We start from the raw sequence: 14782 nt of genomic DNA on the forward strand, positions 1-14782 counted from the left end.
TCTCAGGGACCCTGCTCTGCCAGGCTGCCCTCCCGCAGCAAAGGGGTTTCTTGCTTATTGGAAGCAAAGTGCCAAACATCTGAGGTGCAGTGAGGATCCCTGGACTTTCCCTTCCCTGCAGGAGCTGTAAATGTGCATTAACCTGATGGGTGTGTGAGAGGGAAGTGTCTCCTCCTTGAGAGCAAGGAAATAATTCGTTTTGTGTATGGAAAAGGCATCTATTCTCTGCACAGACTGCTGAAGGCAGCAAAAGCCACGGGGTCTGAGCATCCCAGAGAAGGGGAGGGCGCAGGGGTTTGCCAACTCCATGGCCCTGCTCACCCACAGCCACCAGTGTCCCTGCCTTTGACCCTTTGAAGGCCCTTCCTGCAAAGGCTGGCAGGTTCCCATCGCTCTGTGTCAGTCGCTGAGCTGCAAGGTCAGTGGAGCCCTGGGCAGGGTGAGGCTTGAGCCTCACACCCTGGTGTCTCCAGTCATTTTCTTGAGCTCTGCTGTGCTGGTTTTGGGTTGAAGGACAGCTGAGCTGGGAACTGTGCTAAGCCCTGCTGCAGCCCAATTTGTTCAGTTATTTTTGTGAATTAACAGATAATTTGCATTCAGCTTTTCCTGGGGGTAAGGGTGATCGGGGAGAAGACAGCACAAAGAGAGAAAAGGAAAAACACCTTTGAACTCTGTCCAGCAGCTTGAATTCTGGAGCTGAGGAGCATCACACCACTTCTAAACTGATCCTTCCCACCTAGCTTTGACTCCAGGCATACAGTTTGCCCTTGTTATAATAGATGCATTATATATAAGTGCATGCAGGTCTGCAGACAGCTGGCATGCTGTCACAACATGCTGCTGCCATGTGTGAGCATGCCTGTGCGTTTAGATGATAAGAGCTGTAATGCTTGAGGAAGCTTTGGCCTGGGAACATCCTGAAGACTTACAGTGCCTTTATGGCCCACTGTGGGGTGTACCTGCTAGGTGTGTGCTCTCATATGCATTCTGCTTCCCTCCCGTCATGTGCTCTGGATTCTGCACAGGATCTGCACGAAAAAAGAAAAAAAAGTTCATTAAGTCATTTGGGAACACTCTAGAGAGTTTCAGTAAGTTGCTTCAATTATTCTTTGGTATTCCTGCTGGTTATTTTCTTTTTTTCTTTTATAATGCCATAGCAGTAGACCGTCACAAAAAGTCAGTGCTTTAGTTTATAAATCAGTGTACAGGCATGTTAGCAAACCCTTCCTGCCCCACAGAGCCCAGGCTCTGTCTGGGCTGTGGGTTGGTGGAGTGTGAGGGACCCAGCATGGGACAGCCACAGCACCAAAGTTGGGCAAGGTCTAAGCTGTCATTCTGTGTAGCAGCAAGGAGATGTCCTCTCCAGGTTTTGATTTAAGAGCTGAGAGCCTGTGGGTCAGGCTGTTGAGCCAAAATTCATAATTGGAGTTAAATGCCAGCAAAAGCATCTTTGCTCCCCTTTGCACTGAAGGAAATGCACTTTAATGGTTCTCAGAGGTAGCAAGTGAGGATGTTCTTCCCCCAGCCATCAGAGTGGGCAGTGGGGCCATCTGGCTCATGTTTCCCAGGGGCTTGCTTTAGCTTGCAGACACTTGCCAATTTACCAGCAGTGCAAAGGCAGGAGTGTGGGAGGATTCCTATGGGATGGAGAGTAGGAGTTGATAGCTTGTACCTCCCAGACCTCCCAATGTGCAAGAGAAAAACTCAAGTATTAAGGGCATTTGAGGGTTGTCATTCATGCAGACCTGACATTATTCCAGTCCACTTCACCCGAGGCTTCTCCTTTTTGCACCGTTTCATTTTCTGCTTCACTGCCAATGAAAGCAATATGCTATTTTGATATTATTAGTGGTGGAAAGCCTCATCAGCCCTTTTCTTTCCTTGACAATATCTGCCCTGCCTGCCTGAGAGCTGATCCACCCTGCCCTGCCAGTCACGCAGCAGGATTTCCCAAGGGCTGTGGCACAGCATCCTCCTCCCTTTCTTGATGTTTTTCCCATTTACCAGGCACCGAGGGCTGTGGGAAAAAGTCAGGCTGACTTTTTCATCCTCCTTGCTCTGAACTGACACATACTGAAGTCATTAACTTGGCTATCAAATCTCAGCTGTGGGCTGAAACTTGGCAAAGAAGGTTTTGGGGCAAAGTGTGTGTGGGACAGGATGTAGTAGAGCTTCCTGTAGGAAGCCACCTGGATCAGGGACATAAGCAAGAGGGGTCGTCATCACCATGCCTTCAGATTTCTTCACAGCAATGGGATTTATGGGCAGGGCACTCATCCTAGTTCAGATTTCTTTCACCAGTATTTGTGGGCTTGTGGTTCATGCTGATCTGCTGTACTTCTGACCCCTTCTTGCCAGCTAAACACATGGTTGAGTCTTGTTAGGGTCATTCATTACAGCGGTCAAGGTACAGTAATAGAAATATGGCTTTCTCCCTGGGAAGCTTCAGAAGTGCCCCTCTCCCCATCTGCAGATTTGGTATTACCATCCAAGAAAGCTGTGGAGTTAGGCTGTAAAGAAGCAGGCAAACCTGGAGCACCTGGTTTGGGGCCACTTCACCTGGGGCTGTGTTTTGAGCTCCCCTTAGCACTAGGAGATTTGCCATTGACTGTCATGGCTGTAAGTTTTGATATTTTCCTGCACCTGTGTGTGAGCCCAGAACCATGGAGCCTTACACGCAGTAGCTGGGGAAATACTTGGGGCGTGCATTACTTCTTCTACTGTTCTACAGCAGAAGGTAGGGAGGGAAACCCACCCAGCACCAGTGTGGTTGGCTGCACCCCATGAAGTGTGGTGACTCACCCATACAGGGCATTGGCCTGCCTGCTGTGGTCAAATGCTGGAGAGGGCGTTTCCCTCTGGTAGAAGAAGGGACAGAGCCCACCTGTGTGTCAGTGCAGCACCACACTGTGCCCTGACACCTCTCACACTTTGCACACCCTGCTTCCCTGCTGGATGCAAGTAAGGAGAGCTGAGGAGGATTTTCTTTCATTTTGTTTCACCGGCTTTCTAATTTGGTCTGCCTGTCACTTCCTTGCTCCAAAACTACTTACTTGGCAGGGTTGGGAGCGTGAGTCATGGCTGTGGCCCAGGATCCTGCCTCCTGCTCTGGCCAGCAGCACTGCAGCTGGGGCAGAGCAGATCTGCTGCTGCTGCTCCAGTGTGCCTGCTTGCTGCAGGGCATGGAGGCACTAACCTGGGGCAGGGGAGAGTGTAAATTAATAGGTTAATGGGCGAAACCACTTGTCTGATGTCTGAGCCCAAACGGTTTCCTAATGTACTGCTTTCCAAGGAGAGGGTTGTGTGCACTCACTTGGTAACTTCAGCAAACTTCTCCCAGAGGCAGGCTCACTCTCAAAAGAAAAAGTTGGTGGGAGATGCATCTGCACAGAGCCTGTCTCTAGTATCATGGGCTGGGAGATGAAACTGGATTCTAAAAGGAGATATTCCTTAGAGATTGAATGGGCTTTGCAGAATTTGTGCTGAATAGGGGTAGCCTTTCCATCAGGCTTGTAGGGGACACAGGTTTTGTTCTTTCTGCTGGTATCTGTCTGTGTGACTTGTGCTGGACCCACTGCTGGAAGAAGAAATGCAGTTCCAGTTGGCAACACAATGAGTACAAGGTTTCCTGGAGATATCCCTTCTGGTTTCCATCCTGGCAGGACCCTGTGGGCCAGTCTTCAAGGATTTGGCTCTTGCACCCCACTGCTGAAAAATGCAGAGAATGTAGATATGCAGACCCTTAGAAAAACTGCCCAGCAATTTTGTTGGTGAAAATGCCAGTACCTGCTTCCGGTAAGAAAGGCAGGGAGAGAGGAAAGGAGCAATATTTTGTTTCTGGTGCATAATGTTAAAAGCAAACAAAAAGCTCCTCTTAGGGATAAAAGAGACTCTCAGAAGTGCTGTAGCCTGCTTGAGACATGCAGAACTTTGTCCACAACCTTGAGGACTTCCAGGCCAGCTTCAAGCATCGCGTGTGTTGGCCAGACAATGAACCCTTTGAACACACTTTGGGTCAGAGTACTGTTTTCTTGGAGGGGGAAAGGGAAGGGAGGCTGGTGCTTTGGTCTTGTATCAGCAGCCATCTGTGGTGAGCCGCAGATGCTTTCGGTGGATGGCAGGGCTGGCTGTGGCTTCTCTGTGCAGGCTGCTTCTTGAGGCACTGAATCCACAGCAGTGGATCTGCTGCAGAACCATTGCTGTGCAAGACTTGAAGTGCCTCTGCTCTGCCTCTGTGCTTTCAAAGAGAGCTTTTAAACTAACGTGGGAGCCTGTGAAATTATCCTGCTGCGATGTGTCAGCTGTTGACACAGCAACATGACAGCATGTCAACACTTATTTCCTGCTTGAGGGATCATAAAGCCTTTTTCCATGGTTTGGGCCCATCTGCTTTCCAAAAGTGAAAGTTTATTTTATCTCTCTCACCCTCATTGTTCTCCTCTTCCAGACTTGGCCTCTGGTGCCTTTCCTGAACCTTGCTCATGAGCTCTCTGGGGTGAGGTGAGAGAAGGAATTACCCACCTTCTCCTACATGTTTGGGGCTGCACTGGCCCTGCTCTGAGCCATCTCTGTGGATCACTGTCATCTGCTGACAAAGAAGACTATTCTGTGCAGTTAATGGGTACCTAAGTCTGACCCCTTTGCCTGAACAGCCTGGGACCAGAAATGTCACCAGGCCAGCTGACCTGTTGGTTGGTTGACCTGCTCTATTGAGCATGAGACAAAAGTGAGTGATATGGCACATGAGAAACAGCAGTTGCTTTGCAGCACTGGTTTGAGCATCCAGGCATGGTGGGAAGCCCTCAGCCCATACCTGAAGGGGAGTTTGAATCTCTGTTGCAGTGGGAAGCCCACACTGTCCTGGGCAAACCAAGGGGTGCAGCTCTTGAGACTTTGGCCCTCCCTGGTGCTTCACTCAGAGCATCACTTTTTTCCAGGAGTCTTAAGCTGCTACTGCTGTTGTTGGTCTGGTATAAAATCCAGCCCAGGGTTTATGGAGCTTGTTGTCTCTCCTGCCCCATCACAGACAGAGCTTTTGCTGCTGCATCTGTCCCATAAAGCAGAGCCTTTTCCCCTTGCCAGGGCAGGGACAGGCCTGTGCAGCTGGGAATCGGACATATGGGCGGTCTCATGGTAAATCCTTTGGAGAGCTGCTGAAGGAGCTTGGCTCAGGTCTCGTGTCAAGTAGGATGAGAGAGGGGAACGCCTCCAGCTTGTTTGTGGTCTGGCAGCCAGAGAACTTTCTGCTGCTGTCACTGGAAACCAGGGTTCTTTTTTACATTTACGTCATTCCTGGAACGTTTCTGCTGCGAGTGCCTGTGCCACAGCCTGGCACCGTGAGCGCTCCAGAGCATCTTGCTCCAGGGAAGTGCTCCCCAAGAGCCGGAGGGGAGGGATGCTGTCGTCATAGGAAGCCCCTGTAAATAATAACCCAGAGAGCTGAATGCAGCACTGGTGCTAACTGTGCAAGTCTGCCCATGGCGCCGTTTGCCAAGTCACCTCTTAGGTCATGCAGATTTTATTCTGTGCCCCAGATTTATTTTGGATGGAAAGCCACGTGTTTACAGTGAAGTTACACCTGCAGGGATTTATGTTTTGAATTAGCTTCAGCAATGACCAAAACACATTTGTCAAAAGTTCTGCTTAGTTGTACTTTTTAAAGCACAAATCTTTCCTTTTTTTTTTTCTTTTTTTGGTAGTGTTAGAAGGATGCTCTGCTTTTTTAACAGTAGTCTGATCTGGGAGCAGATGAATGTTTTTCCAACAGCTTCTTGAAATGAACAGCTGTTGTGCACTAAGTCAAACAGAAGCGTTTTGTGGAAACTAAGTCCAAAGTGATTATTTTTAAAACCAAAATTAGATGCGGTATTATGGTTAGGTGCACGTGCCAGAGACTGAGTAAATGTAACAATAGGCTTGTGATTTAGTCTTCACCCTATTTAATCCGTCAGTAGTTGGCTGTAAATCTCTGTTTAGAACGGAAATGTTGGGAAGTGCTGCAGCTCCTGCGCTCTCCAGCCCAGGATGCTCTGAGCTATTGTTAGAGGTGCGTGGTGGCAGATCCTTCTCACTGGCTGTGATGGGATTTCTCAGGGCTTGTAGTTTCCTCTCAGGGGTTTGGGGTGGGTCACATAGGATGTCATTACATCCTGCCTGCCTTGCTGCCCTCTGTGACTTTCTGTCTTTGCCTGTCTCAGTTGTCACCCTGGATTGTATTTAACCAAGTTAAAGGATCTTTGTGAACCAGATGATGATTAGTATCCTTACCAGAAGTTTTGTTAAAATACTTAGCTATATTTTCTTTTAAAAATCCCTGCACTGACATATCTGTTTCATCACGCATTCTCTTTACTGTGCCAGGGAAAACCAGACCTGGTACCAGTGAGAGAGAGACCGGTTCGGTTCTGCTGCTCCAGGCCAGGAAAAATTTAGTGGCGTGAAGTCTGCTAGATGGCAGACTTCCTCTGCCTTCATCCATGTCATGTGCTGCCATTGAAGCTGCTAACAGGTTTTATTTTCTAAATAAATAAATTTTTTTAAGGGTTCCTGAGTTTGCTGATTGGGTTTTCAACAAAATGGAAACATTTGCAGAAAGCAAAATGGTGAATCAACATCTGGCAATTACCTCAGCCACTATATTTTTTGTTCTTTCTTGTGGATAAATGCAAAAAAGAATTTAAGTGAAGTCTTTGTGCACATAAAACCCTCACTGTCCAAGCATGATTGATTAGGGACGCTTGCTGTTTCCCTAATTCTCTTTCTTAATCTTGGCATCATCCACATTTTCCATCTTAGCTATTTCCACTGGAGATGAAACGTTTCTTTGCAGAGGGGCAGGAGACACCCACCCACGTCGGAGGCTCCTCAGACAAACGGGTCAGTGTTCCCTGCAATCACGGGGGGAGCAGGAAGCCACCCCCTGGCCACAGCTCAGGGCAGCAAAGCCATAGAGAGCCTGACCCTATTTGACTTCTCTTTTCTAGATCTCAGTCTCTATAAACAGCTTTATATAGTATTTGCCTTTCAAAGAGGAACCAGGGTGTGGATGGGAACGATGACAAAGAGCCACTTATAAGGACTGAGTGAGCTCTTACAGGAGTCCAGTGCATAATTTTCAGATCAACAGAAAAATCTTGCAATGTCCTAAGCCCTGACATGTCATCTGAGGTATTTAAATGTTGTCATTCAGCCTCCCAGCAGTTAGGGCCAAAAGGTTTGTGCTCCTGTTTAACAGGGAAACTGAGTCATGGGGGTACTTGGTGCCTGGCAGAAGAATTCCCAGTAAATCAGAACCAGAGCCAGCAATTGGGAAACACTGGCTTCTCAGGGAGCATGACTTCAGCTGTGTCCTCAGCAAGGGCAGACAGCTCCTCTTTTTTTGCATAGTGGAGCACAGCTTTGCCCCAGACAGCAGGTACCATCTCCCACGGTGCCAGGGTGATGTCAGTGCTGGGGCTGCAGCGGGGACACAGAGTGTGCCAGTGCCGTGAGTGACAACAGCCTGTGCATCCTGTGCATCCCTGTGGGACACACCGCTCCCCAGGAATCCTGCTGCATTCCTGCCCGGCTCCCCACGGGCTCTGGGCTGCAGATCATCCTGCAGCAGCTGGCAGGGCTCCCTCTGTGGAGGGCTGCCATCCCTCCCTGGAGCTGCACCAAGCAGCTGCTTTCCCCATCTCAGGCAGGCAGAGCAACGCAAGCAGTGATGGAATAAACACCTGTGCCATGCCTCAAGTGACATGTGCATCCTTCAGGATGTTGCTTCCTGGTGCTGGTTGAGAACTGAGAAACTGAGGAGCCGGTGCTTGGGTAAGAGACCAGCAAAGGTCATCCATCACCACAGATGCTTTTAAGCCCTTGATGTGAAGAAGGTTGTGGAGGAGTGTGTCTGTACAGGGTTTCCAGCAAGCAGGGCCACAAGGGTGTCAGAGGTTGAACACTGTATGTCTTTAAGTTCCTCCAGGCTGTGGCTGGCATCCAGCCTGGCTCTATCCATATCTGCCCCCAGTGCAGGAATCTGTGCAGACCAAGTGCCCAGTCTGTGCACTGCTCTTGCCCAGGGTAGTGGTCTGTGTCTTATTTCCAGCTTGTGGCTGTGAGGAAGAAGGGTGAAGGTACACACCTGTAGGAGAGCACCCAGAGTCAGAAATGTGGGATGTGCCGCTGGTCAGCCCTTTGCAGAGGGCACATCTCTTGGCTGCTTTCAAGGACAGACATGTGCCCACTTCCTCTTGGGTCACTCACTCCTTTGGCCACATGTGAACCGGTCCAACTGAGAGCTGACACATCCCACATTCATTCTACTAATTCTTGTGAAAGGAAAGCCGCACCACTGGGAGGACCCACTCTGCCTTTCTGTAAGCTCTTTACCAAGCCAGGATAACAGGATTAGTGAGAGTGCCTGGAAGCCTCGGTCAGAGGAAGCACAACTCCTTAGCTCAAGTCTCCTCGCCTTTGTTCTCCAAGCAGGTTTGCCCTAAGTCGCTCCCATTGGATGCAGATGTTTGGCAGCCCTCTGGAATGGGCAGCAGCTCCTGGGCAGCTCACAGGGTAAAAGTGACACTGCTGCAGCAGCAGATCTTGTGATTTGGTGCTAATGACTCTATAACTCCATTACTGTGCATTTGTAGGCGGCTTTTTATACACTAATTAACCCACAGTTTGATTTGATGGTGATACTCTGGGCTCTATTATGAGTGGGCAATTGTAACTCAACGTCCCAGTGGGCCCCATGGCACAAAGGAGGGGTTTGAAAGCACCGCTCTGTGTGCAGCACATTTGGCAAAGGCTCCTTCATCCCACCGCTGGCTCGAATGTCCTGGATCGAATGTCCTGATAACGGGATGGAGCTGTGAGGGCCTGTTTGACTCCTTCGAGGAATGGCATTAGGAACCGGCAGCCCCGAGGTCTGGTTCTGATTTGCTGTGAGACATCAGACTCCTTACCTGCAATTCAGGGAAAATAATACCTCTTTGCAGGGGCCTCGCAGCATTCAGCTAAGATTAATAAGGGAGGGAGGGGAGATGAAATATCTGTGGCATTTTGTTGTTATTATTAATGATGTAGAGTGAAGCCAGAGCATCTCTGTGAATGATCACTGCATTTTCCTCTTGAGATCTGGCTGTGTTTCTTCCCTCCCCTACCCTCTACTAATCAGAGCAAAGTTAAACATTGTAGTAGAAGGGCTCAGAAACCAGCATTTCTCAGTGTCTGAAGAAAAAGCGGCACGTTTCCCGGGGTAATTAGGTCCAGGCTCTCAGGAAATGAAGGCTGTCTAGCTGATAAGTGTTTAGTAACGATTACCAAGCCAAGGCTGGGGAAAGCAAGCAAAGTGTTTTCATTTCAGAAGCAGCAAATCCAGCTGAGACTTGTGGTGTGTGTCATGTATGGAGGCAATTGTCCAAGTGGTATGTGGCCTTGCCTACTGGAGCATGAGCCAAATCTGCCCTGGTGTAACTCCGCAGGAGCCTCTGGAGCTGCACCAAGAGCCTGAACAGCAGAGCACACTTCTCCATACAGTGCCCCGGGGCTGTCAGAGGTGTCATTCTGGGGACTTGGTGTTACTCTTCTCTCAAAGCCAGCAATTCCTCTCTCAAATTAGTAACAGTGCTCATCAAAGCTGGGGGAGCCGGAGGAGGGTAAAAGTCACGTTTGCAAGGGTAGAGTTACACCTTCTCCAGATGAAATACACGTTTCTTTAGTGGTGCTGGGTAAACGGAACGTGGCAATGCCTGAAGGTAGGTTCTTCAGCATGCTTTTGTTCCGTGTGTCAGCTCTTATGAAAGGGAACCTCTCCTCCGGAAACTTCAGGGTCAGATTTTGCAGAGAACGTGTCTGGCAGTTGCTCTGCTGTGAAGTCAGTGTAGTCCATCCCATGCCAGCATACTCATCCTGTCAACAACCCTTGAGACCCAGCGTGCTCTCAGTGTTCTGGATGAGAGGGTGGGTTGTGGACCCCTTCCCCTGCCCTGTTTCGTGTCCCTTCATTTCAGAAGATGCATTTTGGTGGGAAGCCCTATCCCTGTTTATTCAGATGGGTTTGAGTTTTATGAACATTGAGCATTGGAGGAACCTGAGGAGATTTGCAGTGCTGCTGCAATGCCTCTTGCTTTCCTGAGGAGTCAACATGTGCTTTGCAGTAACTTCCACCTTTTCTGAAAACTCTAACATAGCCTAGTGGTAGGTCTTTCTCAACCACACATGTACTCTGGTGAAAATAATACACTGATGTCTTAAAATCTCCTAAACCCCTTATTTATTGCAGCCTGTATAAATGAGTTCTAGAAAGGATTACACAACTCCATGGAGGACAGATCCATCAGTGGCTTTTAAGCACAGTGGTCCAGGAAGCCTGTAAGCTGCTGGACATTGCAGGCAATGCCCTGTGTGTGAGGGTGAATGTGTACCCGCCATGTCCTTGTGCCTTGCCCACAAGTATCCACCCCTAGCCACTGCTGGGGGAAGATTCCTGGGATACTTGAACCTTTGGACTGAACTTGGCAGCCCATACAGGTAGTATCCCTGGCGAGTTCTCTCCTTTGCTTTTCAGACCAACCAAGATTAAATTGAAGAACTATGGATATGTTTTCACTTCTTTCCTTGTACTCTCTCCCTTCCTCTGCAAACTCTCTGTTGCCAGTGCAGTGCCCTGATGCTGGCCCTGTAGTGGTGAATCAGCGCAGAAATTTCTTTTCAAATATGGCAGTTTTCTGCAAACCCAACTAAGGCATAAGCTGAGTTTGCTTCCCCTTGGTGTCAGTCAGTTCCCCTCACAGTGAGCAAAGCCTACCCCCAATCTGCAGGTCTTCTTTAGACTTTTCAAAATGCTTGAATTGGAATCCGATGATTATTTAATCAGATCTGCAGTGCCCTAATGTCCATCACCATCATGATGGTTTCCATGAATTCAGCAGCTGTGAGGCATGATTCGCTGGTTTATGACTTGAGCCCTTGAAAAGGTATTCAAGAAACATTGTGTCTGGAAGAAACGTGAATTAAAACCATTTCCTTGAAGACTGTCAAGGGTTTTGGGTGAGGGAACGATGCATAGATATGCTGTGAGTCTGTTTTCCCATTGAAATTTATGGTTTGTTTGCTTCTCCCTTTGCTGCCCCATCACAGGTCAGGGCAGGGAGAGATAACTTCTTCCTCAGATAGCACAGTCCTGTTTGCAGCTACCCTCAGGGCTCTGCACTCTGCTTTTCAAACTAAAGCTCTGGTGCTAACACCATAAACTGACCATGGTCACTGTGCGAGTCAGTCAGCACCTTCTTCAGGAGAGGACTTTTCAGGCTGGCACAGGCTGTAAACCCGTTGACAAAATTCCATTTACATCATAAAAGGGCTGCAAAAAACAAGGATCATTTATCACCAGGTCGCTGTGGCTTCCTGGCTCCGGGATGGTCATGGAAAACCATGTGTCTTCTGAGGAGGGCGTATTCTAGGGACACACGTAGCTGTTTGGATGTTGTTAAGTAGCAGCAGACAAGCAAATGCATTTGCACAGGAAACTTTGGCTCCCAAAGGGCATTCAACAGCTCATCATGTCTGACTCTTCTAAGAGGTGCTGAGCCATTGCTAAACCATAGAAAGGGAGGAAAGTTCCTGCTGTAAGAATTTTTCTGCTTGTCTCAGATTTTTCTGTCGTGTTTTTCTTAAGTGTTTTAGTAATTATTTCTATAGAGATACCAGTGTGGAGACAGCTGGGTTAGGAGTCTGACCCAGTTATCAATCGGGGCAGTTTGATTAGCTGCAATGTCCAGGGAGGCAGGATGCTGGAGAAAATTCACAGCTAAACTGAAAAGCTGCTTTTAACTGCCTGCCAAGTTTGTTTAGTTCTGATTTTCCCCTAAAAGCATGAGACCCTCTTCCCCTGATAGCAAAGGCCTCCCTTGCTCCTTGCCAGTGTCTTCAGCAAGATTCACCTTTCTTCTCCCAGGTATTTCCGTGACTCTGGGGACTGCCTGCCTCTCTGTTATCAGTCAGTATATCAGATTAAAAGCTCATTATTTGTCTAACAGGCAGTGGCCTGCAGGAGTGCTGGTGGTCCCTGGGGAGGGGATAGTCACATCCTGCTTGTTCCCAGCTGCTCGATTTCATTAGCCTAAAATGCCTGGGCTAATCTTTGATACTTTCCAGGTGAGCAGAGACTCAAGCTGCCACAGGGATGTTATAACAACAGGAGGAAGGACATGCAAGAAAAAATTCTGCTGTGGAAAGCCTGTTTGGTTTTATACTGTCCACCTTTTGTTGCACTGATAGTTGTCATTAGTCTGTGAGTGTATTGCTTCTCCCATGTTACTCATCTCCAAGGGCACTGGTTAATTACCTGACCAAGGAAAACTCTGGGGTGTAGGAGCTTCATGGGTAACCATCCTCACACATTCCTGAGGGCTGAATACATCCCACGTTTTCCTCATTGAAAATACTGTTTCACACACAACTCAGCTGCTCTCAGAGTATGTTGGACAGAACTGAGTGTCTACATAGGACAAAATGCAACTCAGAGTGTATTTCACAATCAGTCAGCTCGAAGGTTCAGTAAACACAAACACATTTACCACTGCTTGCTCTGCAGATGAATCCTGCAATGCTTCAGTGTGTTGGAAATTTGTACGGGAAGGGTCCTTCCCGCTGGGAAATGGTTTTGCTGTGAGTAATGCCCTGCTCCTTGTGCAGGATTTGTTACACAAGTGTGCACTGAAACGTATAAAGCACAGCCAGGAACGTGTGGAAATCTTCATTCTTACATGCCTGGGAACAGTTCAGGAGGAGCATGTCAGAGAGGGAAGGAAGGGAGAATGTAAGTGACAATCTAATTCGCTTTCTCAATGCAAAATGGCCCTTTCAGGCAGGGTTATCCAGTCAGTCTGCTCAGCATGGACTCATGCACACATAAAATAATGCCAGCATGGCTCAAGTGAGAGATTCGTTAAGAAATATGATTTCTGTCTTGATTATTTAAAGTAATTTTTTCCATGAAGAATATTGAAGTGGTGTGTTCAGTTTGATTTTAAATTTCCAAGTATCTCCCACTTTCTGGAGAATAATTCATCATCTAATCAGCTCTTTTGACCATGTACCTACCAATCCAGCTATGTTTGTGTCTTGAAAATTGCTTGTTGGAATACCAAAAAAACTCCAAACCTTTTCTAAATTTCCTTTCTCAGGAGAGATTTTCCCTGTGCCAATTGTCCAAATTTGTTCTGGTTTGGATTTGGGTCTACCAGAGTGAGTGGTAGGGAGCAGCACACAAACTGAGGTAGTCTAAGAGGAACTGTCCAAAGCAGGCTACAGGTTGTCTTCATTTTGAAAATGAAAAAGACCTCTGAAAAGATACATGTGGAGTCTCCAGGAATGCATCATTATTGCCCCTCATCACAGCAGTAGCAGGGATAGGAGTCAACCCTGTTTATCTTGAGTTGGAAGACAAGAAACTGGTGAAAGGTTTGGAGAGCAGGGGATGGTGTGGTACAGAACTTAGAGACAGCCTCACACCTTTGGCTCTTGGTACCTATTCCCTGCACTTGATTAAGGTCCTTTCCTGCCGTGTACTTGCCTCGCTCTCTGATTTTGGTGGTTTTGTGGGGCCAGTGGGTGCCATGGTGGGCTGCAAACAGCTCAAGGATCATTCTGCAAATATGTGACCCATCAGCAGAGGAAAAATTTCCTGATTAATTTCTCAGGAGAATTTCTTCCTTCTTACTTGCAATAATAAAATAGTTGAGGCAAGGTCAGATGCTATTTATAGCCATCTCACTGCTGCTTGCTCCTACTCGCCTGGGCAGTAAGCTCTGCACAGACACAACGAGATTAATCCTTCATGACACTGAGCCTTTTATTTCCCTTGTTGTGCTTGCAGACTCCAGAGCCTCCTTCCTCTGCAGAGTCCAGTGCACTAAGCCTTCAATACAACACAGCAGCAGTGGAGCCATGGAAAAGTTTAGAAAAACATTATCTGTTCAGCAAACCAGGGATTGTCTGCGAGGTTGGAGACTTTGGTTTCTAGGTCAGCTGAATGGTTTGAAATTTTTCATCACAAGCTCCATGCCAAGCTCATACACTGTGGAATTAACTGAGGTCATGTGCAGGTAGGTCCAGTCCTGGCATGGCAAGAAATGCTGAGCACTCTGACATATTTTCCAGTATATAAACCTTACTTCATTTCCCCTCAAAAACAAAAGTTTTAATTGAAGCTATATCTTATGTGATGAAGAGACCTCAATATAGAAGCAGGTTCGATAGGACAGTCTAACACAGAATGCATGACAGCTGCCAATAATCTGCTATTAAGTTTAATGCAAGGGGAACTCATTATGAAAAATAGTCTGAGGTCTTGGTTATATCACACCTGTGACCTCTCATCTCAGGCAGTCAGAATTGGTTTGATTTGGCTACATTCTCTCTAAAATCCTCTGACTTTTGCACCTCTTTCATCCTTGTTTTTGCTGTGAAAAGCTCAGGGTGAGCTGGGAGCAGCTGAATACCTGTAGTTGCTCTGGCTACAGCTGCTTCTCCCCATAAGCTTCAGTGTGTCAGTGCTCAACACAAGCAAAGTGATGGTGGGAGGGCAGCCCTGGCTGCGTGAGCTGATTGTACAGCTGTGCAGTGCTTGTCTCACTGGCACCCTGCCTGTTCCACTTCCTTATCCCCACTGCCAAGCTCCAGAGAGCAAACTTAAAGGACTGAAACTTTTGGGTCATTGTATCTGAAGCCATGGTGCTGCTGTGAGGCCTTTTCCCTAGGGAAGGGGACAGGAGTTTGTGCCAGCTTGCTGAGCATC

At 47.9% G+C, this 14782-nt stretch overlaps 1 protein-coding gene across 4 annotated transcripts in view; it reads left to right on the forward strand.

Moving 5' to 3' along the window:
• The window catches only part of P3H2 (prolyl 3-hydroxylase 2), a 65447-nt gene that overhangs the window by 30242 nt on the left and 20423 nt on the right, over window positions 1-14782 (forward strand). The window contains exon 1 of one of the 4 annotated variants that reach the window (XM_048314727.1): window positions 13946-14090. The exons of the other annotated variants lie outside the window; for them this stretch is intronic. The gene's annotated coding sequence lies outside the window, so the exon portion shown is untranslated. Of the gene's footprint in view, window positions 1-13945; window positions 14091-14782 lie in introns of those variants that run through there. 4 annotated transcript variants of the gene reach the window in all.

The sequence above is a fragment of the Corvus hawaiiensis genome, chromosome 10, assembly GCF_020740725.1.
Source record: "Corvus hawaiiensis isolate bCorHaw1 chromosome 10, bCorHaw1.pri.cur, whole genome shotgun sequence".
NCBI classification, from domain to species: domain Eukaryota; kingdom Metazoa; phylum Chordata; class Aves; order Passeriformes; family Corvidae; genus Corvus; species Corvus hawaiiensis.